Genomic DNA, 25,396 nt, shown 5'->3' on the forward strand with positions numbered 1-25,396 from the left:
GAACAGGTGACAGACTCTAACAGAACCTTTACCCTGCTCGGGTTAGATAAATCAGGAAGAAAGCCCTCTCTAACACCACAAATCACTATAAGGAAAGAATTCAAGATACTGGGACAGATTGGAGAGTGTGAACTGAAAGAGAAATTGTCTTATATGAGCTTGTTGCACCAGATGGATGCAGGCTTACAGAAAGGCTACTAGCCAGATGAGATCGTGGAGGGGGTGGTGAAAGCGATCAGTCCAGGACTGAACCTCTGTAGTATGCTAGAAATGAAAAGTCAATTGACCTTGCAACAGCTGAAGATGATTTTAAAAGGGCACTATAAAGAAGAGAGTACTTCATAATTGTTCCACCAACTCATTAACCCCTCACAGAAAAATAATGAATCACCCCAAAGTTTCTTGTTCAGAGCAATTGAACTTAAGGATAGACTGTTTGCACCCAGAGATGTAGAAGAGGAAGAGAAGTTTGATGCTGGACTAGTCCAGAAGAATTTCATGAGATCGTTGGGAAAGGGATTAATCAGCAAAGATATCAAGCTGCAGCTGAAACAGTATCTAGAAATCCTGGCATTCTGGACGAAGTCCTAATTGAAAAAATGAATGAGCAGCTAGTTTGGAGTCAGAGAGCAAACAGAAGTTAAAGAAAGGCTCTGCTTCTAAAATCACCAAAATGAGTCAGCTGAAGTTGGAGACCCCCGGTGGCCAGTCCAAAGATCATCATGGAGACCCTCCAGTGCCACCTCCGAGAGGGAACCTTAAATTACCAACAAAAGAGAGAACCACATCTCCTTAAATGTGTTGAAGGCTGAGTTCCAATTCCATAAATACTGTTTTTTCTTTTTCGGGGGAGCACGCAGAGGGGAAGAAAAGGGAGGGGCAAGGGGGGGAGGGGAATATAGAATTGGCAAAGTTTGAATAAGATTTTTTGCTGTACTATTTCGTATGCATATCAAAATGGAATGCAAAGGACAAAAAAAGAGACACAGAACTCATGAATGTTATTGATTTGATATGTACTGCTTAAAATCAATAAAAAAAAGTTTGAAAAAAAAAGAAAAGAGAGAACCGCCAGGGCTGACTGGGAGGAAGTAATAGGAGAACTGCGAGTCGAGTTGATTGAGGTGAAAAAGTTGATTCGTTCCAGGCCAGAACCTGTATCCCTCAGACCCAGGAGTGGGTTCCAAAACAGAAGATACCCGGCTTGTGAAGCGTGCCGTTCATGAAATCAGAGTACGGTGTGTCTCCACTGTCTAAGATGTGGTGATGAAGGACATTATGCCAAGGAATGCCATGGTCATGGTCGTTTGGGTTAAAAGACAGGAGGTTGCCAGTGCGGGGCGACTGGTAACCGCAACACGGAGGAGGCCCCAAAAGCAAATCCAAATCTCACCAAACCCAAGAACGGCACATGAGGTAAAACGGCTGCGTCAGTACTATCCCCAAGTGTGTTCCCGTCTACAACAGCTGCAAGAGAGACAGGGGCATCAGTTATTCAATGCCTAGTGCGGGGGTCAAACGATGTACTCCTGGGAGGAGGATTCCTCGGTCAGTGAAGATAGCCTCATTAGCCTAATCGGTGAAAGGTGCCAGATAGATGGACTCCTGGTAAAAGCACTGTGGGACACAGGAGCCCAAGCGAGCCTTTTAACTGAAGAATAGAGAAGGCACTACCTGCCACATACCTGTCTTTGGTCGCTAAAAGAACTCTTAGGACCAGTGGAACTCCACGGCAAAGCTGTCAACCAGACCGAAATCCCTTTAATAGGTTGGGTGGAAGTGACTTTCCAACTAAGGGCCATGAAGAACAGCAACACTATTGAACTTTTGGTACCTTTTCTCGTGACCAGTGATCAGAACGTGGCAAAGGATCATATCTTGGGTTATAATGTATATAATTCAGTCTTCCCACCAAGGAACAGGAGTTGCCCAGGGGAGGAAATTGCATGACCCACCTCAGGGTCCTAGGATCCCCAAGTATCCCTGAAACACTTGTGTGCTGGAGATATAGCGATAGCAAAACAGATGCCGAGAGAAGAGTGTCATGCATTCTCTAAAGATGGCTCTGATATAGGCTGTATCCCATCGTTGCAATTGAAAATCAATTTGAAAGACACGACCCCAGTAACCAGAAGTTACATGTCTGTGCCGAAACCATTACACTGTGAAGTGAAAGAGTATTTATAAGACCTAAACAACAGAGATTGGGTCCAAAAGTTGTCAAAGTCATCTTATTCCTCTCCTGTTGTTTGTGTGAGGAAGAAGGATGGCACGTTGAGAATCTGCTGGGAACTAAACCGAAAGTCAGTACCTGTTCGGCACCCGATACCAAAGATTGAAGATATACTGGATAGCCTACCAGGAAGTACCTGGTTCTCTGTCCTCGATCAGGGTAAAGCATACCATCAAGGGTTACTTGAAGAGTCCAGTAGACCTTTGACAGCATTCATCACACCATGGGGGTTATATGAGTGGATCCACATACCGTTTGGGCTCAGTTCAGCTCCAGACGAATGTCAGAGGAGCATGGAGACCTGTTTAGAAGGATTGAGGGACAATATCTGCCAGCCGTACTTGGATGAGAATGAGTTACACAGCAAAACTTTCCGGGAGCATGTTGAACACGTGAAGACAGTATTACAGCAGTATCAACAACACAGAGTTAAGTTGACCCCAAAGAAGTGTGAGCTGTTCAAAAGGCAAGTCCGATTTCTAGGGAAAATTGTGTCCGCAGAAGGATATACCATGGACCCAGCAGAAATCGCTCCGATACTGGCCTTAAAAGACAAGCGGCCATCTACTGTTGGGGAGTTGAGGCAGATCTTAGGATTCCTCTCCTACTATCGTACTTACGTTTGGAAGTTCTCCAGAATTGCCGCCCCACTAAACCTCCTTTTGGGGGGGACGACAGAGTCCACAACACCCATGGAGGAAAAAAAGAATGCGGGTAGGACCGGGCTTAAAAGAAACTACGCTGTTTCGTCCCAACAGCTCATTCCATGGACAGTAGACCACCAGGAGGTATTGGAAGAATTAGTAGAATACCTGGTAAAACCACCCATCTTGGGATATCTTGATTTCAACTTACCATTTGTTCTTCATTGTGACGCTTCTCAGGTTGGACTGGGAGCTGCCCTGTATCAGCATCAAAATGGAAAATTGAGAGTCATCGGTTACTGTTCTAGAACGTTGACAGACGCCAAGAAGAATTACCATCTACATTCTGGAAAATTGGAGTTCCTGGCATTGAAATGGGCTATCTGTGAACAATTTAGAGATTATCTCTACTACAGCAAAGAGTTTGAGGTATACACTAACTAGTGTTGAGCCACCCCCGTAGTGTTCGAGTTCGGTTCGGTTCGTCGAACACCCTTGTGTTCGTCGAACTGTTCGTCGAACACCTTCGAACACAGTTAAAACCAATGGCAGGCAAACAAAAACACATAGAAACACATAGAAAACACATTCAACGGTGTCCAAAAGCTGACAAACTGCTCAGAAGACATAACTAACACATGGAAAAGTGACAAGTACATATAGTCATGCGAAAAGAAAAGAGGTGGAGGAGTAAAAGGAGGGGGAGACACAGATATAGGCATGTCATGCCCTTCTAAAATCCAAAAAGTGAGAAGCCGACACGGCCAGTCTGTTCCTGCCCGTGCCACCTCCGTGTCGCCGGGTTTGTGCCAGAGCCGCGGTGGACCCTGACGGCCAGCCCCCCTCTCCCAATACTGGTGCCTGTCCGCTGGTGGGTCGAGCCCCCCCGCGGTGGGGGGGGGGGAGTAACATCTGCAGAAGAAAGACCATCTTCCAGCCAAACTAACATGTCGACTTCTTTTCGTGGACAATGTGATACGATCCCTTTGTTACGGACACGCCCATCGCTACAAATTCCAGATGAGGCACAAAAACAGCAGGTGCTTCAGCGGATATCAAGTGCTCCTTCAAGTGGGCTCTCCTCCACCTCAATTTCAACATCACAAATACTCCAGTCCTCAGAGGTGTCACCCCAATCGCACTTGCTTCCTCACAGCTCCCAAGTCTCCAGCTGCCCGTCTGAGTATGGGGTAACACAGATGGTTGAGTCTGCAGAGCTGTTTACTCATACTATAGCCTGGGAAACGGAGGTCTGCTCCAGAGCTTCTGTTAATCCAGATGAGTAAATGATCTGCACTGATGCCCAGAATCTTTATAAGTCGGATCCAGGACCAGATGAAGAAGGTTCTGAGCATAATGTAGACCCTCGTTCCCAAACTGTAACTCCTGTTGGTGGAGACAATGATGAAGACGATGATGAGACTCAAATACCTGATTGGAGCGACAACTTGACTTTTCGGTCAGGGCAGGAAGAGGTTGGCTTTGAGGACGACGGGTGTGATAACACACAGGGTGATGATGATAAAGTTGGAGATCCCACTTACTGTCAACCCACAGTCTGCCAGTCGATGAGGTCACCCGGGCCTTTGCCTGGCCTTGGGGATGTCGCGGTTAGAGATGAGCGTTGTTCTACTCGAACTGTTCGCCAATCTCAAATTCGAGCTGTTTTGGGCGGTGTTCGAGCCGTTCGGCGAACATGAACAATTTGAGAAAAATTCGGCTGTTCGAGGTTATGTTCGATAACTGTTCGTGCACCAAAATCATAACTGGATTTTTTCTCAGTAATCATGAAAATTAATGTTAATACGCAGTTTTAGTGTACAGCGGGGTGGGGGGAGGGGCAGGGGATGGATCTCTGCAGGAACAATGAAGATCTCCATTTTTTTTTCTCTTTCCCGCATTTACAGTGGGGAGGTGCAATCTGTCAGCCTATCAGCAGCGCACACACGGAGCGAAGTGCTTTTTTTCACACAAGCAAGGGCATGTGTCATTGGCAGTGTATGTCACATGTCCTTGCCCTATAAGACCAAGCCATTTTCCCCGTCGCCACCATTTTCTCACTGCTGCAGCTGCGTGTTAGACGGCACCGCTGTTGCTGTGTGCGCTATACCTTGTTAATTTCAAGCCAATTTTCGCAGAAATCTACAGATAGCTTGGGAGTAGGGAATAGTTGTGATTGCAGTCCTTTTAAGGACTAGGTTACAGCATTTCCTACGACTTTTATCAGGCAGGTCTGTGCTCTTAAATAGATAGATTGTGGGAGTAAAGACTAATTGTAATTGGAGTCCTTTTCAGGACTAGGTTACATCAGTTCCTATCAGTTTTTGCCAGGCAGGTCTGTGCCAGTGCTGTGCAAGTTTTTTTCACAGCATTTGGCTGAATCTAGCAAAGCTAATCCTTTTTGGCCTATTGCAGAGTGTGTTAGTCAGTGGAGTAGCCTATCTGTGTTGCAAGATATACCACCTGTGTATAGAATACCAATTTTTTTACTGCACCTAGTGAAGTAAAATCTTTTGGGCATAGCATCATTCTATTAGTCCATCTATACTGACCTCCATCAGGTTGCAAATTGAATATAATTATTTTCTGCATCTAGCTCTGAAAAAATATTGGGCTTCTAGCTGTGTGTGGGACTTGTTGTATTAGTCCATCTATACTGACCTCCATCAGGTTGCAAACTGAATATATTTTTTTCTGCATCTACCTCTGAAAAAATATTGGGCTTCTAGCTGTGTGTGGGACTTGTTCTATTAATCCATCTATACAGACCTCCATCAGGTTGCAAACTGAATATATTTTTTTCTGCATCTACCTCTGAAAAAATATTGGGCTTCTAGCTGTGTGTGGGACTTGTTGTATTAGTCCATCTATACTGACCTCCATCAGGTTGCAAACTGAATATATTTTTTTCTGCATCTACCTCTGAAAAAATATTGGGCTTCTAGCTGTGTGTGGGACTTGTTCTATTAATCCATCTATACAGACCTCCATCAGGTTGCAAACTGAATATATTTTTTTCTGCATCTACCTCTGAAAAAATATTGGGCTTCTAGCTGTGTGTGGGACTTGTTGTATTAGTCCATCTATACTGACCTCCATCAGGTTGCAAACTGAATATAATTTTTATCTGCATCTAGCTCTGAAAAAATATTTGGCCTTCTAGCAGTGTGTGGGACTATCTCTATTAGTCCATCTATACTGACCTCCATCAGGTTGCAAATTAAAAATAATTTTTATCTGCATCTACCTCTGAAAAAATATTTGGCCTTCTAGCAGTGTGTGGGACTTTCTCTATTAGTCCATCTATACTGACCTCCATCAGGTTGCAAATTGAATATAATTTTTATCTGCATCTAGCTCTGAAAAAATATTTGGCCTTCTAGCAGTGTGTGGGACTTTCTCTATTAGTCCATCTATACTGACCTCCATCAGGTTGCAAATTAAAAATAATTTTTATCTGCATCTACCTCTGAAAAAATATTTGGCCTTCTAGCAGTGTGTGGGACTTTCTCTATTAGTCCATCTATACTGACCTCCATCAGGTTGCAAATTAAAAATAATTTTTATCTGCATCTACAGTACCTCTGAAAAAATATTTGGGCTTCTAGCTGTGTGTGGGACTTGTTCTATTAGTCCATCTATACTGACCTCCATCAGTTTGCAAATTGAATATAAATTTTATCTGCATCTAGCTCTGAAAAAAATATTTGGCCTTCTAGCAGTGTGTGGGACTTTCTCTATTAGTCCATCTATACTGACCTCCATCAGGTTGCAAATTGAATATAATTTTTATCTGCACCTAGCTCTGAAAAAATATTTGACCTTCTAGCAGTGTGTGGGACTTTCTCTATTAATCCATCTATACTGACCTCCATCAGGTTGCAAATTAAAAATAATTTTTATCTGCATCTACCTCTGAAAAAATATTTGGGCTTCTAGCTGTGTGTGGGACTTGTTCTATTACTCCATCTATACTGACCTCCATCAGGTTGCAAACTGAATATATTTTTTTCTGCATCTACCTCTGAAAAAATATTGGGCTTCTAGCTGTGTGTGGGACTTGTTGTATTAGTCCATCTATACTGACCTCCATCAGGTTGCAAATTAAAAATAATTTTTATCTGCATCTACCTCTGAAAAAATATTTGGCCTTCTAGCAGTGTGTGGGACTTTCTCTATTAGTCCATCTATACTGACCTCCATCAGGTTGCAAATTAAAAATAATTTTTATCTGCATCTAGCTCTGAAAAAATATTTGGCCTTCTAGCAGTGTGTGGGACTTGTTCTATTGATCCATCTATACAGACCTCCATCAGGTTGCAAACTGAATATAATTTTTTTCTGCATCTAGCTCTGAAAAAATATTTGGCCTTCTAGCAGTGTGTGGGACTTGTTCTATTAGTCCACCTATACTGACCTCCATCAGGTTGCAAATTCAAAATATTTTTTTGTCTGCATCTAGCTCTGAAAAAATATTTGGCCTTCTAGCAGTGTGTGGGACTTTCTCTATTAGTCCATCTGTACTGACCTCCATCAGGTTGCAAACTGAATATATTTTTTTTCTGCATCTACCTCTGAAAAAATATTGGGCTTGTAGCTGTGTGTGGGACTTGTTCTATTATTCCATCTATACAGACCTCCATCAGGTTGCAAATTGAATAAAAAAAATTTCTGCATCTACCTCTGAAAAAATATTTGGGCTTCTAGCTGTGTGTGGGACTTGTTCTATTAGTCCATCTATACTGACCTCCATCAGGTTGCAAGTTGAATATAATTTTTTTCTGCATCTAACCCAGCCAATAGTTTTGGCCTAATACCACAGTTTGGCCACTCAGCTCTGCTCGGTTCCCATCCATTGTTTTTTTGTGCAAACAACTCCGAGTTGTGAATTAGTTAACCACCAAAATGAGTGGAAAAAGGCCTGCTGCTGGTGGAAAGGGGAATAGGCGTGTTGGGAAGGGGAAAAAAGGTTGTGTCCGTGGGGTAGGTGTTAAAGCAACAGTAACATCTGCAGAAGAAAGACCATCTTCCAGCCAAACTAAAATGTCTACTTCTTTTAGCGGACAATGTGATAAGATCCCTTTCTTACGGCCACGCCAATCGCTACAAATTCCAGATGAGGCACAAAAACAGCAGGTGCTTCAACGGATATCAAGTGCTCCTTTAAGTGGGCTCTCCTCCACATCAACTTCAACATCACAAATACTCCAGTCCTCAAAGGTGTCACCCCAATCGCACTTGCTTCCTCACAGCTCCCAAATCTCCAGCTGCCCGTCTGAGTATGAGGTAGAACAGATGGTTGAGTCTGCAGAGCTGTTTACTCATACTATAGCCTGGGAATCAGAGGTCGACTCCAGCGCTTCTGTGAATCCAGACAAGCAAATGATCTGCACTGATGCCCAGAATCTTTATGAGTCGGATCCAGGACCAGACGCAGAAGGTTCTGACCATAATGTAGACCCTCATTCCCAAACTGTAACTCCTGTTGGTGGAGACAATGAGGAAGACGATGATAAGACTCAAATACCTGATTGGAGCGACAACTTTAGTTTTTTGTCAGGGCAGGAACAGGTTGGCTCTGAGGGCGACGGGTGTGATAACGCACAGGGTGATGATGATGAGGTTGGAGATCCCACTTACTGTCAACCCACAGTCAGCCAAGAGATGAGGTCAGCAGAGGAGGTGGAGGAAGATGCTAGTGACGACGAGGTCAGGTTGCGCCTTCCTGGACAGAGACGTAGTACTGGAAGCACGTCAACAACTGCATCCTCAAACACAACTCTGCCTCTCACCACAAGTCGTGGTGGCTCTTCAGGTCGCATGGGTGCTAAGCCTTGCATAGCCTGGGCATTTTTTCAGATCGATAAAGATGACCCAACTCGTGTTATCTGTAACATTTGTCAGCAAAAGCTAAGTAGAGGCCAAAAAATACATAGTTTGAGTACTTCATGCATGAACCGGCACATGGACATGAAGCATAAGTTGCAGTGGGAAGCTCAGTGTGCTACAATGCGGCCTAGCCGGCCGGGCCAACCACCGTCTGCCATATCTTGTGCATCCGCGGCCTCTTCATCCTCTGTGACTGGGGGGACAGCAGTCACACCTGTTTTGGGGCGCAGACCTGCCACCTCTTTACCCGCAACAGCCAGCGTGATTGGCAGGTCATCATTTTCTTTGGAGGTGGTAACACCAGCTGGTGTTGAGCGCTGTCCGACATCGATAGCACCACCTTTGGATCAAGGCAACCTAACATGTCCGCCTGCATCTTCCTCACAGACCGGCAGTTTGCCGGGGACACGTTTATCAACCCCGTAAAAGCACAATAGCCAGCCCTCGGTCCCTCAGATGTGGACAAGTAAAAGACCATTTCCTCCTAGCCATGAGAAAGCTAAGAGGTTGAATTTCACCATCTGCAAGCTCTTGGCTACAGAAATGCTGCCTTTCCGCCTGGTGGACACAGAGGATTTTCGAGATCTTATGTCCGTCGCAGTGCCCCAGTACCAGATGCCCAGTCGGCACTACTTCTCAAAGAAAGGTGTGCCTGCGCTCCACCAGCATGTCGCACACAACATCACCGCTTCTTTGAGAAACTCTGTGTGTGACAGGGTGCATTTCACCACAGACACTTGGACGAGTAGGCATGGACAGGGGCGTTACATGTCGCTGACTGGGCACTGGGTAACTATGGTGACAGCAGGACAAGGGGCTGCTGTCCAAGTCTTGCCGTCCCCACGAGTTGTGCGTCAATCCTCTTTATGTCAAAGTTCCTCCACTGCTTCTGCCTCCTCAACCTCCTCTCGGTCTTCCACCTGCACCCAAAGCCTGTCTGGTCATGCCACAAGCTTTCTAACTGCGCAGAAGGGATCCTGCACACCTCCTTACTATGCTGGCAGTAGGGCTCAACGTCATCAGGCGGTTTTTACATTGAAATGTCTGGGAATTGTGAGTCACACAGCTGAGGAGTTGTGGTCAGCTCTGGAGAACCAATTTCATGAATGGTTGTCTCCACTGGACCTGAAACCAGGGAAGGCCGTGTGCGACAATGCTGCAAACCTGGGTGCGGCCCTTCGCCGGGGCAATGTCACACACGTGCCTTGTATGGCTCACGTGTTGAACCTGGTTGTCCAGCAATTTTTAGCCCACTATCCCAGACTAGATGGCCTTCTGCAGAGGGCACGGTCGCTGTGTGCTCACTTCCGCCGTTCTCATCCCGCAGCTCAGCGACTTACATCTCTACAGAAGTCGTTGGGCCTGCCACTTCACCGGCTAAAATGCGATGTGCCTACCCGGTGGAATTCAACTCTGCACATGTTGCAGCGACTGTGGCAGCACCGACAAGCCCTGGTGCAATACGTTCTGACGTATAGCCTGGGCCAACGAGATCCAGAGGTGGGGCAAATCACGCTGGAGGAGTGGTCTCAGATCAGGGACCTATGCACCCTTCTGCACAGTTTTGAAATGGCGACGAAGATGTTTAGTGCTGACGATGCCATTATCAGCATGACTATTCCGGTGATTTACATGCTGGAGCACATGTTAAACAGAATTCGGAGTCAGGTGGTGGCACAAGAGGAGGTGGAGGAAGTAGAGGAGGAGGAGTTGTATGCGGAAGGGCTAACATCTGCAAGGTCCAGACGGTCGGCAGCACCAAGGCGGCAGGCATGTGAGGGTGGGGGAGATGGTTTTACCAGGGCGCATGGTAGCAGCCAAACTAGTGAGGAAGGTGCAGGAGCCCAGGAAGAAGTGGAGGACGAACTGATGGAAGACTCATCAGATGAGGGAGACCTTGATCACATTTCTGTTGTGCGAGGTTGGGGGGAGAGGACAGAGGAAGGAAGCATGATTGTTACCTCGCCACCAACACAACAGGGACTTGGTGCTCCTGGATGCGCAACACACATGAGTGCCTTCTTGCTGCACTACCTGCAACATGACCCTCGAATTGTGAGAATTAGAAATAATCCTGACTACTGGGTTGCCACACTGTTAGATCCCCAATACAAAAGTAAATTTGCAGAAATTATTCCTGCCATAGAAAGGGATGCACGCATGCAGGAGTATCAGCAGAGACTGTTGCAGAATCTTACATGTGCTTTTCCACAAAATACCAGTGGTGCACGTAGTGAATCTCACAGTTCCAACTTGCCAACCGTGGGACCGTCAAGTGTTCAGCACTCAAACCGTAACAGAACCACAGTATCTGCTGGTATCATCAATTTTGCGGAATCATTTCACCACTTTTTTAGCCCATCCTTTGCAAGGCCACAGGAGACAAGAAGTCTGACACATAGTCAACGCCTAGAGACGATGGTACAGGAGTATCTCCAAGTAAACATTGAAGCCATGACTGTGTCACTGGACCCTTGCTCTTTTTGGGCTTCCAATCTGGATAAATGGCCGGAGCTAGCCACTTACGCCTTGGAGATCTTGTCATGCCCCGCAGCCAGCGTTGTCTGAACGTGTGTTCAGCGCTGCTGGTGGTGTGCTGACAGATAAGCGCACGCGGCTCTCCACTGATAATGTAGACAGACTCACGTTCATAAAGATGAACAAATCATGGATCCGAAACGACTTTTCTACCCCTGTGTCATCCTGGGGAGAGTAAAAGCTTGATGATTGGTTAAAATCACCCTACCAACCGTTTTAAGCTTTCAAATTACTTATCATGTTTATCTGTATCTTGGCTGGAAAATAATTTGGGCTTTGTAGCAGTGTGCAGCACTGATTCTATTAGGCCATCTATAATAAGCTCCACCAGATTTAAAATTACTAATCATGTTTATCTGTATCTTGACTGGAAAATAATTTGGGCTTTGTAGCAGTGTGCAGCACTGATCCTATTAGGCCATCTATACTAAAGCTTCACCAGATTTAAAATTAATAATAATTTTTAGCTGCATCTAGCCCGGAAAATAATTTTGGGGCCCCGAGATGCGCAAGACACATAAGTGCCTTCTTGCTGCACTACCTGCAGCATGACCCTCATATTGTCAGAATTCGAAGTAATCATGACTACTGGGTTGCCACACTCTTAGATCCCCCAAACTTTTCGATCAACCTTTTCATTTTAATAAAGACCAAAAAAATGGTCATTTTTGAAATTATAAGCATTAGCAGGTTGTTAGAAACTGAAATCAAACAGTTTTCAACTCAAAACTTTATTCTAGGTGATGTTACATTTTCACATTGGACCCCTTGTTCGAAAGGAGCTTCTGAACTCTCTCGTCCATTGAATTTGTCAGGTTTTGGATGGTTTCTGCTTCAATTGTTTTGCATGAGGACAGAATACCCTCCCAGAGCTGTTGCTTAGATGTGAACTGCCTCCCGCCATCATAGACACTCCTTTTAATGATGCTCCAAAGGTTCTGAATGGGGTAGAGGTCAGGGGAGCATGGGGGTCACACCATAAGTTTGTCCCCTTTTATGCCCATATCAGCCAGAGATGCAGATGTTTTATGTGCAGCATGAGATGGTGCATTATCATGCAGAAAAATGATCTTGCTGTGAAATACACGGTTCTTCTTCTTGAACCATGGCAGGAAGTGCTGTTTGAGAAAATCCACATACATTATGGAGTTCATCTTTAGCGCCTTCAGGGATCCTAAAGGGGCCGATAATCTCTCTCCCCATGATTCCAGCCCAAAACATTACTCCACCTCCTCCTTGTTGGCGCTGTAGCCGTGTTTGCGTGGGGTGTCCATCAACCAGCCATCCTCCACTCCATCCATCTGGACCATCGAGCGCTGCACGGCACTCATCCGTGAACAAAACAGTTTTGAAATCAGTCTTCATGTAATGTTTGGCCCACTGGAGCCGTTTCTGCTTGTGTGAAGTGGATAGAGGAGGTCGACAGGATGGCGTATGCACAGCTGCAAACCTCTGAAGGACCCTGCATCTTGTTGTTTGGGGGACGTTGGAGGCACCAGCAGCTTCAAAAACTTGTCTGCTGCTATGACAAGGCTTTTTTGCCGCTGCTCTTTCAACCTGACGTAATTGCCTGTAGGAAAGAGTCCTCAATTTGCCCTTATCAGCACGCACACGTGTGTACTGTGAATCAGCTACATACTTCTTGATTGCCAAGACACTTCATCCTGATCATCGCACAATGTTGATTGTAGTCATGCCTTGACCTAAACACTCCACAATTTGTTGCTTCTCAGCAGCCGACACATCCTTTTTCTTTCCCATTTTGGCAGAAAATGTAGGCTGCTTAATAATGTGAGACAGCCTTCTTAAGTAGTCTTGCCTTTCATTGGACACACCTGCCAAACTAATTAGCACAGGTGTCTGCAATTGCTTACAGTGATATAAAGAGCCCTGACACACATCACCATCAATGAGTTTAACTGACAAACAAACAAATTCTTCCCTTATCACTCCTAAACACTTTTTGCATAATAATTTGGAACACAGTGTACATGTGCTTTTCCACAAAACACCAGTGGTTCACGTAGTGAATCTTACAGTTCTAACTTGCCAACCGTGGTCTGTATGGAGTTGTTCAATAAAGGGCCCAAAATTAAGATAACATAGATGGGAGAGGTCTCTATGAATAGGAATTCCTAAGTATTTGATACCCTGTGAGGGCCAGGCAAAGGGAAAGTTGGACTGGATGGAATCCTATATGGATTTGGGGAGGGAGACATCGAGGGCCTCAGACTTCGCTGCATTGATTTTAAAATTTGACCATGTAACAAAGTGATCTATTTCAGCCATAACAGCATGGATGGATATATGTGATTGAGTGATATATACTAGGACATCATCAGCAAATAGAGAGCACTTGTACTCGGTGCCTCCCACCTCAATCCACCTAATATTGGGGTTATGGCGAATTGATGAGAGCAGGTGCTCCGTCACTAGGATGTATAAGAGAGGGGACAGAGGACATCCCGGCCTTGTCCCATTGGTGATTGTGAAAGGTGATGAAAATGTTCTGACGCGCCCCCTGGGCCTTGGGACACCCGGAGCCGGACCCTTTTTGGTGGATGCTGGTGGTTGTAGTCTTCGTGGCGGCGACCCGGTTCCGTGGCTCAGGGTGGTCAAACCAGTGGCGGAACAATTTATGTGGTTTTGATGTTTAAATGTCCGACTACGCCACCCGTGGATTGCGGTCAGAGTGAACCGCCGCTCCAGGGCAGACCGCTGAGGCTGGTGTTGTGGGTGCAGCAGAGCGTAGCATAACTCCCCACGGGAGGAGTATTGCCTCAGGGCAGTGTATGCGGAGGATGGGGGTGATGGTGCAGGGCAGCAGCAGTAACGACACGGAGTCAGTGATGCAGTCCAGGGCCTTTACTCACAGTTCTTATTATCCAGACCACGTCTGCAGGTAACGGCTGCCCACGTCGTACTGTGCTCACCAGGTGAGGGGCTCAGACAACTCCCAGATAACTTTGGAGCGCTTCACAGGACCCCCTTTGTGTGTCCTTTGTCTGGCCTTTCTTACCAACACTTCTGTCCGGCTGCCTCAGGCCTCCTCTTGGTAAACTTGGCGCCAGTTTCCCTGACCCTATGTTGTGCCTTCCTAGCGGGTGTAGCGAGGGGCTGCGCCACATAAAATGTCACAGCCTCCTGTTTCTAGCTGAGGGTCGTTTCCTGCCTCCACTAGTTTCGGGGACCGGTCTCCCCCTTTGGCCTGACCCCTCCACGCAGGTGGATTCGGGCGTGCGGTGGCGACTCGCCCGTCCGCACCCCTGGGATCCCTTCGTTCCTCGTTCCTGGAGCCTTCTCCGCTCCTCTTCCTTCCTTCTCCCTCTTCCAGGCCTGGGCCTCTGTTACTAGGCCCGCCTCCGGAGCAGAGCTCATGCAGAGCCCCTGCTCCCTGCCACTTCTGCTCAGAATTCTCTGCACTGAACTAAGATGGTGCCCACCTTTTATACTCCCTTCTCAATGCACCCAGGAACTGCTTCCTCCCTGCTCCTGCACTACAGGGTTCCCCTTCCTCAGTGTTCCCTCCCCCCACTCCAGCCAGGGACAGGGACTGTCGTGCCCATCTCAGGGGCATATTGGTCGCCCTGCCCCACGGCAATGTGGTGTAATGCATGCAGGTGTCGGGTCCTGATCCACACTACATCCTTACCTGAGAGTGAGATATCACACCTCTGGGTGAGGTGCAATACCTCTGTAGCAACCGAGCCCTCAGGGTGCTACAGTTCCATTTATCTTCAGCCTAGGTGACGTATTGCGATACAGGGCCGTGATTTTGGCTATAAAAGGGTCCCCTAGACCCCTACCCCAAGCTTTTTAAGAGAATCATATATGGCGTGCCAGGAGACTCTATGGAATGCTTTCTCAGCATCCAACGAGAGTATCTAATTACAAATTTTTAACTGCATCTAGCCCAGGAAATACTTTGTGCCTAGTAGCAGTGTCTGCTAGTCAGCGGATTATCCCGGCTGTTAAGCAAGCTACACCACCTGTAGTTTGGACACTTAATTTTTTCAAAGGAAATGCTTCGGGACCACGGGATACTCAGTGAAGAGCATCAGGAGGCACCCCAAGGCATAGGGGCTGGGACTGGCAGTAGGATGCCTTGCGGTGGACAGCCGAGCTCGATCCTTGTAAAAGCTTTTTAACTGCAGCAGCTTTAGTGGACGCTACTGGAGCTGGAATTACGCGGCTGCTGGCATGAGACTTGCCCTCCAATAGATCCTTGTAAATGGATTTAAAGTGTATTCATTCAAATTAGAGAGACAATTTAAATTAAAAAGCTTAGAGCTGCCTCCACCACAGGGGGGCTCGCTCGACCGACCAGCGGACAGGCACCAGTATTGGGAGAGGGGGGCTGGCCGTCAGGGTTCACCGCGGCTCTGGCACAAACCCGGCGACGCGGAGGTGGCACGGGCAGGAGCGGACTGAACGTGTCGGCTTCTCACTTTTTGGATTTTAGAAGGGCATGACATGCCTATATCTGTGTCTCCCCCTCCTTTTACTCCTCCACCTCTTTTCTTTTCGCATGACTATATGTACTTGTCACTTTTCCATGTGTTAGTTGTGTCTTCTGAGCAGTTTGTCAGCTTTTGGACACCTTTGAAGGTGTTTTCTATGTGTTTCTATGTGGTTTTTTTTGCCTGCCATTGGTTTTAACGGTGTTCGAAGGTGTTCGACGAACAGTTCGACGAACAGTTCGGCGAACACATGGGTGTTCGACGAACCGAACCGAACTCGAACACTACGGGGGTGGCTCAACACTAGTCGCGGTGGTCGGCTCCCTGGCCCGTACCCTGGGAGCACTCTTTAAAAGGGTGGATAATTGTTAATTTTATAAGAGTTCGTGACGCCACCTGTGGTATCTGGTGAGAAGCACCAGCGCTGCAGCAGTCCACTGAGGCCCGTGATAAGGCAGCTCGATGGTATAGCTCCCCACAGGTGGAGCTAGGTCTCAGGGCAGCGTATGCAGGGGGAATGCAGGACAGGCGAGACCCAGCTGGGTCAGAGCAAGAACGGGAACGGACACGGTAGTCACTTCAGTACCTTTTACTGGAGGAAATTCAGGCACATCCCGGAGCACTGTAGGGTGAAGGGTGCATATCAGGATCCTCCCCAATGAGCGGGTGTAGAGCCTCCTGTTTCTTGCCTCTGCGTAGTAAGTTTCTGACCTGCCTGGAGCTAGGCCTAACTTTGTCTCTGTCCTGCGCTGGCTGACCTTGTGGTAGGGCCTTCTCTTGGAGTTCACGCTCCCAGTATGCGGGGCCTAAGCGTCTCCTGGCTCTGTTACGTATCAGCACCTTAGCTATCCTGGGACTCGTAGTTCTCCAGGGATTCCGGTTATGCCTTACTTTGTCATAGAGATCCCGGTAAGCTCGGATCCGGTGTCTGGTAAATGCTTCGGGGTGAGCTAGTTAAGCTCCTCTGCCCCTTATGTACTAACTCGCCACTCGCCTTCGGCCTACTCCGGCCCTCACTAGGCTATACACACTAACGGCAGCTTGCCGCGCTTCACCGATCTTATGGCGCCGGCACACCTTAAGCTCTATCTGGGCTCCCTGAATCTAGCTAGCAGGAGCCTCGTGCTCCACTGCTGAACTATTAACTGAGTTCTCTAGACTAGACTGAACTCCACTGCAGACTGACCTCTCTTAGGCTTCTCTACTGCAGGAACTCTTCAGAGGAACTGAACTGCCTAGCTCCACCTTCCCTATTTATGTCCCTAACGGGCTCCCTCTGCTGGTCTGAGGTGGAAGGTGGAGATGTGTGAATGTTTATGGGGGCCTCTTGTGGAGGATTCCATCAATACACTCTTCTAGGATCTGTGATATCAAGCGCAGCGGGGCGTCACAGATGCTATTGACGACGAGGTTAGGTTGCGCCTTCCTGGACAGAGACGGAGTACTGGAAGCACGTCAACAACTGCATCCTTAACCACAACTCTGCCTCTGACCACAAGTCGTAGTGGCTCTTCAGGTCGCATGGGCTCTAAGCCTTGCATAGCCTGGGCATTTATTCAGATCGATAAGGATGACCCAACTCGTGTTATCTGTAATATTTGTCACCAAAAGCTAAGTAGAGGCCAAAAAATCCATAGTTTGAGTACTTCATGCATGTACCGTCACATGGATATGAAGCATAAGTTGCAGTGGGAAGCTCACTGTGCTACAATGCGGCCTAGCAGGCTGGGCCAACCACCGTCTGCCCCATCTTGTGCATCCGCGGCCTCTTCATCCTCTGTGACTGGGGGGACAGCAGTCACACCTGTTTTTGGACGCAGACCTGCCACCTCTTTACCTGCAACAGCCAGTGTGATTGGCAGGTCGTCAGTTCATTGGGAAGTGGAAACACCTGCTGGTGTTGAGCGCTCTCTGACATCGAGAGCACCACCTTTGGATCAAGGCAACCTAACATGTCCGCCTGCATCTTCCTCACAGACCGGCAGTTTGCCGGGGACACCCTACTCAACCCCGTCAAAGCACAACAGCCAGCCCTCGGTCCCTCAGATGTGGAAAAGTAAAAGACCATTTCCTCCTAGCCATGAGAAAGCTAAGAGGTTGAATTTCACCATCTGCAAGCTGTTGGCTACAGAAATGCTGCCTTTCCGCCTGGAGGACACAGTGGATTTTCGAGACCTTATGTCCGTCGCAGTGCCCCAGTACCAGATGCCCAGTCGGCACTACTTCTCAAAGAAAGGTGTGCCTGTGCTCCACCAGCATGTCGCACACAACATCACCGCTTCTTTGAGAAACTCTGTGTGTGACAGGGTGCATTTCACCACAGACACTTGGACGAGTAGGCATGGACAGGGGCGTTACATGTCACTGACTGGGCACTGTGTAACTATGGTGACAGCAGGACAAGGGGCTGCTGTCCAAGTCTTACTGTCCCCACGAGTTTTGCGTCAATCCTCTTTATCTCGAAGTTCCTCCACTGCTTCTGCCTCCTCAACCTCCTCTCGGTCCTCTACCTGCACCCAAAGCCTGTATGGTAATGCCACCTGCTTTCTAACTGCGCAGAAGGAATCCTGCACACCTCCTTACTATGCTGACAGCAGGGCTCAACGGCATCAGTGTTTACTTTGAAATGTCTGGGAAATGTGAGTCACACAGCTGAGGACTTGTGGTCAGCTCTGGAGACCCAGTTTCATGAATGGTTGTCTCCACTGGACCTGCAACCAGGGAAGGCCGTGTGCGACAATGCTGCAAACCTGGGTGCGGCCCTTCGTCGGGGCAATGTCACACACGTGCCTTGTATGGCTCACGTGTTGAACCTGGTTGTCCATAAATTTTTAGCCCACTATCCCGGACTAGATGGCCTTCTGCAGAGGGCACGGTCGCTGTGTGCTCACTTCCGCCGTTCGCATCCCGCAGCTCAACGACTTACATCTCTACAGAAGTCGTTGGGCCTGCCAGTTCACCGGCTGAAATGCGACGTGCCGACCCGGTGGAATTCAACTCTGCACATGTTGCAGCGACTGTGGCAGCACCGACAAGCCCTGGTGCAATACGTTCTGACGTATAGCCTGGGCCAACGAGATCCAGAGGTGGGGCAAATCACGCTGGAGGAGTGGTCTCAGATCAGGGACCTATGAAGTTGACGCTCCCCCTGGGCCGTGGGGTACCCTGAGCCGGGCCGGTAGATGCTGGGGGTTGTAGTCACTGTGGCGGTGACCCGGTCCGTGACCCAGGGCGGTCAATCCAACGGTAATTTGTATATATGGATTTTATAATGTCCGACTACGCCACCTGTGGAGTGCGGCCAAAGGGGCCGCCGCTGCGGAACAGTCCTCTGAAGCTGGTGGTTTTGCAGCAATGGTATTATTACTCACCACAGGAAGAGTGTAGCTTCAGGGCAGTGTGGGTGGATGATGGTGGTTGTAGTACAGGGAGTCAGTAATGAACACAGAGTCCGTGTGATGCAGTCCCAAGATCTTTACTCACAGTTGTTGCAGTCCAGATTACAGGTACCAGAGCAATCTCACCCGTCGTGCTGTGCGTACCCAGTGAGGGGCTCAGTCCACCCCCAGATAGCTCCGGAGTACTTAGCAGGACCCCCTTCTGTGTGTCCTTTCTCTGGCCTTCTCCCTGCACCTCACACCCAGTGACACTTCTATCCGGTATCCTCGGGCCTTGGCGGGCGACTTGTGTTCCGTCCCCTGGGTCCTATGTGGCTACCTTCTTAGTGAGACTGGTGTGGACTTTTGCCTGCAGTACATGAAATGCTGCAGCCTCCAGTTTCTAGTTGAGCCTTGCTGTTTCTTCTCTAGTTGAGGGACCTGTTCCCCTTATCTGGCCTGACCCCTCTACCTCCTGGTAGCAGCGGGAGTACGGGTGGCCTTCTGCATGGCCCGTAGCCCTAGGGTCCTTTCGGTTCCTGGAGCCTTCCTGCTCCCACTCCTCTCTTCTCTCCTTCAGTCCTGGGCCTCCCAGGCTAGGCCCGCCTCCGGAGCAGAGCTCATGCCGAGCCTCTGCTCCTGTCACTTTTCCTCCTCTGACTGGCTTGCTCTTTCTGAGATGGCTTCCTATTTATACTCTCCCTGTCATGTGCTCCCCTAAGCTGCTCCCCTAAGCACCCACTACATAGGACCCTCCCACCAGCTAGGGACCTAGGACTGTGCTCTCCCTTAGGAGCAATCTCGCCCTACCCCCACTGCGGGTATGTGTTGGATGCAGGTGTTAGGGTCCCGAGCCATACGCCTTCCTTACCTGAGGGTGAGATACCACACCTCTGGGTGAGATGCAGTAACACAGCAACAGCGGTGCCGTCTAACACGCAGATGCAGCAGTGAGAAAATGGTGGCGACGGGGAAAATGGCTGGGTCTTATAGGGCAAGGACATGTGACATACACTGCCAATGACACATGCCCTTGCTTGTGTGAAAAAAAGCACTTCGCTCCGTGTGTGCGCTGCTGATAGGCTGACAGATTGCACCTCCCCACTGTAAATGCGGGAAAGAGAAAAAAAAAATGGAGATCTTCATTATTCCTGCAGAGATCCATCCCCTGCCCCTCCCCCCGCCCCGCTGTACACTCAAACTGCGTATTAACATTAATTTTCATCATTACTGAGAAAAAATCCAGTTATGATTTTGGTGCACGAACAGTTATCGAACATAACCTCGAACAGCCGAATTTTTTTCAAATCGTTCGTGTTCGCCGAACGACTCGAACACCGCCCAAAACAGCTCGAATTTGAGATTGGCGAACAGTTCGAGTCGAACAACGCTCATCTCTAACACTAACAGCAACCCTTTGACCTATGTCCTCACTACAGCCAAACTGAATGCAACGGGTCAGAGATGGGTCGCCGAACTAGCTGACTTCAATTTCAGCATCAAGTACAGGCCAGAAAAATGCAATGCGGAGGCTGACGGATTGTCGAGAATGCCACTAGAGCCTGAAGAGTTCATGCAAGAATGCTCGGATGAAGTCAGTCTGGAAGCAATTGAGAGCACTACCCAAGCAGTACAAGCTTATCAGGAGGAAGACACACCATTGTGGTGTCCGTTGACGGTGGAAACCACCATAAAAGCGAGAGGACAAGATCGCCCCTGGTCTATTCAACAACTACCAAAAGGGAAAATCCGTACAGCACAACGGGAAGATCAGATAATTGGTAGAATACTACTTTAGGTGGACCAAAATCGGTTTCCATGTAAACGGGAGAGAGACAATGAGTCACCAGCAATATCTGTTTTAATTAAAGAATGGACGAAGCTCTACCTCAGTGAAGACGGTATCCTGTATCGTAAAGGAGGACAAAACCGGCAGTTGGTACTACCCAGAATATTCCGTAGGTTGGTCTTCAAAGAACTCCATGAAAACATGGGACACCTGGGAGTGGAAAGGGCAACAAATTTGATCCGTGAATGTTTCTTCTAGCCGTACATGCAGAGAGATATTGAGAGGTACGTGACCAGGGAGTGTGGGTGTCTGAAAGATAAACATGCCAACACATCAACCCGGGCACCTATGAGCAACATCCAAACTACATATCCATTTGAGATGGTCTCAATAGACTTTCTACATCTCGAGACATAAAAGAGTGGTTACGAATACATCTTTTTGGTGATGGACCATTTCACTCAATTTGCTCAAGCATTTGCCACCACCAATAAATTGGGTCGAACAGCGGCAGAGAAGATCTTCAATGATTTTGCTTTGAGGTTTGGGTTCCCCACGAGGTTACACCATGACCAAGGATGTGAATTTGTGAACCAGCTTTTTGCCAAGCTAAGAAAGTACTGTAGAATTCAGAGATCCCACACAACTCCCTATCACCCAGAGGGTAATGGACAAGTGCAAAATTTAACCGGACATTATTGTCGATGTTGCGGACTTTAACAGCTGATGAGAAGAAAGACTGGAAGAGTTCTCTGTCAAAAGTGGTACATGCCTATAACTGTACAAAGAGCGATGCAATGGGTTACTCACCCTTTTTCCTATTATATGGACGATCGCCAAGACTGCCAATCGACATCATGTTCGATACTCCGGTGTCAGAGACTTACATAACGTATCCGGAGTACATTTGGAAATGGAAGGAACGGATAGCAGAGGCATACAACATAGCGTCCAAAGTGGTTACGCAAGGACAGAGCAAGAGCAAGGAGTACTATGATCGAAAATGTTATGGAGCAGAATTGGCACTGGAAGCCGGGTGCTAGCCAAGAACGTATGTGAGAAAGACGGTCCAGGAAAACTTTGTTTGTACTGGGAAGACAAGGTGTATATGGTCATAAGGAAGAAAGCTGATGACAGCCCAGTGTATGAAATCCGATTGGAAACGGGAGACAAGAAAACTAGAATAGTCCATCGGAATTTGCTGCTACCCTGTGATTATCTCCCACCACAACAAGAATTCCCAGAAGTAGACTGACATTGTCAGAGATCGACTAAGGGACCACCACAGACTAAAGCTCCGGAGGTGGATAGTGACCTTGAAAGTTTCGATGGAGAAGAACACACTGTTGTATTTCTTGTACCCGCAAGGAGAAGGATGTACCATCCTCAGGAGAATGAACTAAGTCCTGAGGCTCCAGAGTTCGTACCAAGGAGTACAGATGAAGTCCAATTCAGATCTGATGATTGAACACCGGCCCCTGAAGAGATCGATCGACACTCAGGAGGAGCAGAATTACCAGACCATGCAGAAACAAGCGACTCAGGAGAAGTACTGGAACTTACAGAGGCAGATCCAAGAGCATCTGAGGAAGCATGGGAAATGAGTGCGGCAGAAGAAACTTCTGTGACCGAAGAACCCGTGGTGTCTGAGGAACAACCCACTAGGAGGCCCATGATGCTGTCGTATGAGACATCTGGTGAACCAAGTCAAGTGCCAAGGACTGTTAACTGTAAACAGGTATCTCTGCCTGTGGACCAGGTAAGCCCACTTGAGTGGTATTCACCACCGAGAGGCAGTATGGAAGATGTTGCCTGGTGGAAAGACTTGTTTTCATGCTTTGATTTTCCTTAAAAGACTTTGTAGAAACAAAGAACTGTTAAAGCATAGAGAGAGAGAGAGCTGGTTGAAGACGTACGAAAAGCTCCAGCTGAAGAGATGCTGATTTTTTTGTGTTATTTGTTTATTTCTTACAGGCATTCTACAAGAAAAAGGTCATAAGATTAGGTTGTTATCAATGTTTATGAACGTTATACCAATTTCAGAATGACAATTTGTATATAAAGTTATCCAACTTTCACCACTGTCTCAGAATTGGTCAGATTGACCAATTAAGACGAATGTTGAGGATGACATTCAAAATGGAGGGAAGAGTGTGACATGCAGAAGTAGTGCTGTTGCTTTAAAATCATTCAGCAACTATTAGAAGTAACACAAGCACATGACACAGGAAGTGTTCCAGAAGCATCCAGCAACTAGAGGGGTTAACAGTCACAGGAGAAGGGGAGTGTTTTAACAGAGCCCCAAGAGGATTGTGGGAAGTTATTTACTGTCTAGCCAGAGCTGAAGAGAAAGGTGGCTTATGATCTGTATCTCACAGAAGTCAAGGGAACATAATTCAGGTCAGGAGGGAAGCTAAACAAAGGTCAGTTAGACTCCCTGAGCTAACCGTGTGGAGTATTATCGGTCAGGAAGACAAGGACTGGAAGGAAGCCTGTCATAGAGATCATCTCCCTCATCACACCCCCCCCCTCCATCTCCATGCTGAATAAAGAATGCTGTGTACTATTGAGTTCTTGTGAAGGAAAAGCCTGTGGTTGTGTATGCATTAAAACTGTGCTGTATTGTGCTAATGGATAATAGACTGTGTACTGCTGTGCTGCAAAGGATACTGTACTGTTATTTGTGGAGCCTATTGCTCAAAGAGACATTTGCATTGCACTGGCCGTGCCTCATTAAATGTTACCGTTCTACCGTTTATGAAAACTCTTGTCAGATGTGTCTGGTCAGCAAGTGAAACAACCTACGTGTCTGTGCCTGAGGGTCAACACCCCTGTGTGCCTGAGAGAAGCTGCAGCACATGGTCTATGGATGCCCTGAGTAACGGTTCCCCCAGGATTCCAAAGAATTCATATAACCTGTCTTGCCCCTATCTGAACCTAGCGACGTGCGTGTAACATGTTGCTTTAAGAAACGTATTTATTTTAGTTAGAAACAGAATCTGTTATTTACAATCATTAGTACTTCTTACACATAGACATTCCTTGTCCTTGGTAAACTACCCAGTCCTCAGCAGCCTAAACAACATTCAAAGTGAAGCAAAATGTTATCCAGCATTTTCAAATGGAAAAATGTACTAGAAGTAATCCACCTGTGCCATCATCTATCCAACCATACAGGGGCCTTCACAACTGACTTGGTAAATACCCTATAAGAGTCAATAAGTGGTGGTGTAAAGCATGATAACTCCAATAAACTTTTCCATTTGGAGACTCTGGTCAACCTTTTCTTCACTTTAGTCTGACATTTACTATATAATGTGGACTATAAGATGCACCAGATCATAAGTCACATTCCAAATTTTGGGGAGGAAAATAGGAAGAATTTGTTTAAATAAAATGGTGGTGCATCTTATAATCCAATTTTATGGTAGCAATCCGGGGGGAGGAAGACGGGCTGCTGTGGAATGGAGTCACAGGATGCAGGGTTGCTGCTGCAGGTAGCTGGCGGCTGCGACAGCTGGAGTGGAATGATGGAGTGGAACGATGCTGTGGGTCCTGGGTTGGGAGGAAAGGGTGTCCCGGCACTGTGAGGCTGCGGGTCCCAGGCTGGGAGGAAGTGGTGTATCGGTTCTGTGAGGCCGCAGGTCCCAGGCTGGGAGGAGGGGGTGTCCCGGCGCAGTGAGGCTGCGTTCCCTGGGCTGTCAGAAAATGTCGGCGTTAAGCAGAGTCGCAGCACTTTCCCACTGATTTCCCTGCAGTGGGCTTCAGGAAACAAGACATCGAGAGCCAGGATCTCAATCTGCGCATGTGTCGCCTCCGGTGGCCATTTTCCTGAAGCCCACAGCAAAAAAATCAATTGGAAAGTGCTGGGACTCCGCTTAACGCCGACATTTTCTGACAGCCCAGAGCCCGTGCCAGGACACCCTCTCCTCCCGGCCTGGGGCCCTCAGCATCGCCCCACTCCTGCCACCAGCCTACTCGAGCAGTGACCCTGCCTCCTGTGACCCCGCTGCACGGCAGTCTCTTCTCCCCCCAGTAAGCTAAATTCAGGTTATAAGACGCACTCACAATTTCCTCCCAAATTTGGGGGGAAAAAATGTGCCTTATAATCAGAAAAATAAGGTTTCTATTTTTTTCGGTCTTTGTTATCATAGTGATTGTGAAATCTGGCAGGCTCTTTTGTTTGGGAGGAACTGGACGGATTTCACAGGATCCACCTGTTGCTGTCTGATGCTCCCATTGACTATGATGCAAGGCCACCTGGATCTTGCAGTGAGCCGGCTAAACGGCCGGACATAAAACCTCAGCATGCTGCGATTTCCGTCCACCTCTTTGGCTGGGTTGCCACCAGCCTCCCATTATAGTCAATGGGAGCATCTGGCTGTATCAGGAAAGAGCTGGATCTTGTGAAATCCATCCTGCTCTTCCCAGACAGAAGAGCCTGCCAGATTTCAAAGCGCCCCAGT

General features: G+C 47.7%; 1 protein-coding gene across 6 annotated transcripts in view; it reads left to right on the forward strand.

The window, feature by feature from the left end:
* Positions 1 to 25,396, forward strand: part of CACNA1E (calcium voltage-gated channel subunit alpha1 E) — a 1,192,401-nt gene that overhangs the window by 72,308 nt on the left and 1,094,697 nt on the right. The gene's annotated exons all lie outside the window — the stretch shown is intronic.

Source organism: Phyllobates terribilis, unplaced genomic scaffold (genome assembly GCF_046119375.1).
Source record: "Phyllobates terribilis strain yellow unplaced genomic scaffold, ASM4611937v1 Scaffold_8__6_contigs__length_399053987, whole genome shotgun sequence".
Taxonomy (NCBI): Eukaryota; Metazoa; Chordata; class Amphibia; order Anura; family Dendrobatidae; genus Phyllobates; species Phyllobates terribilis.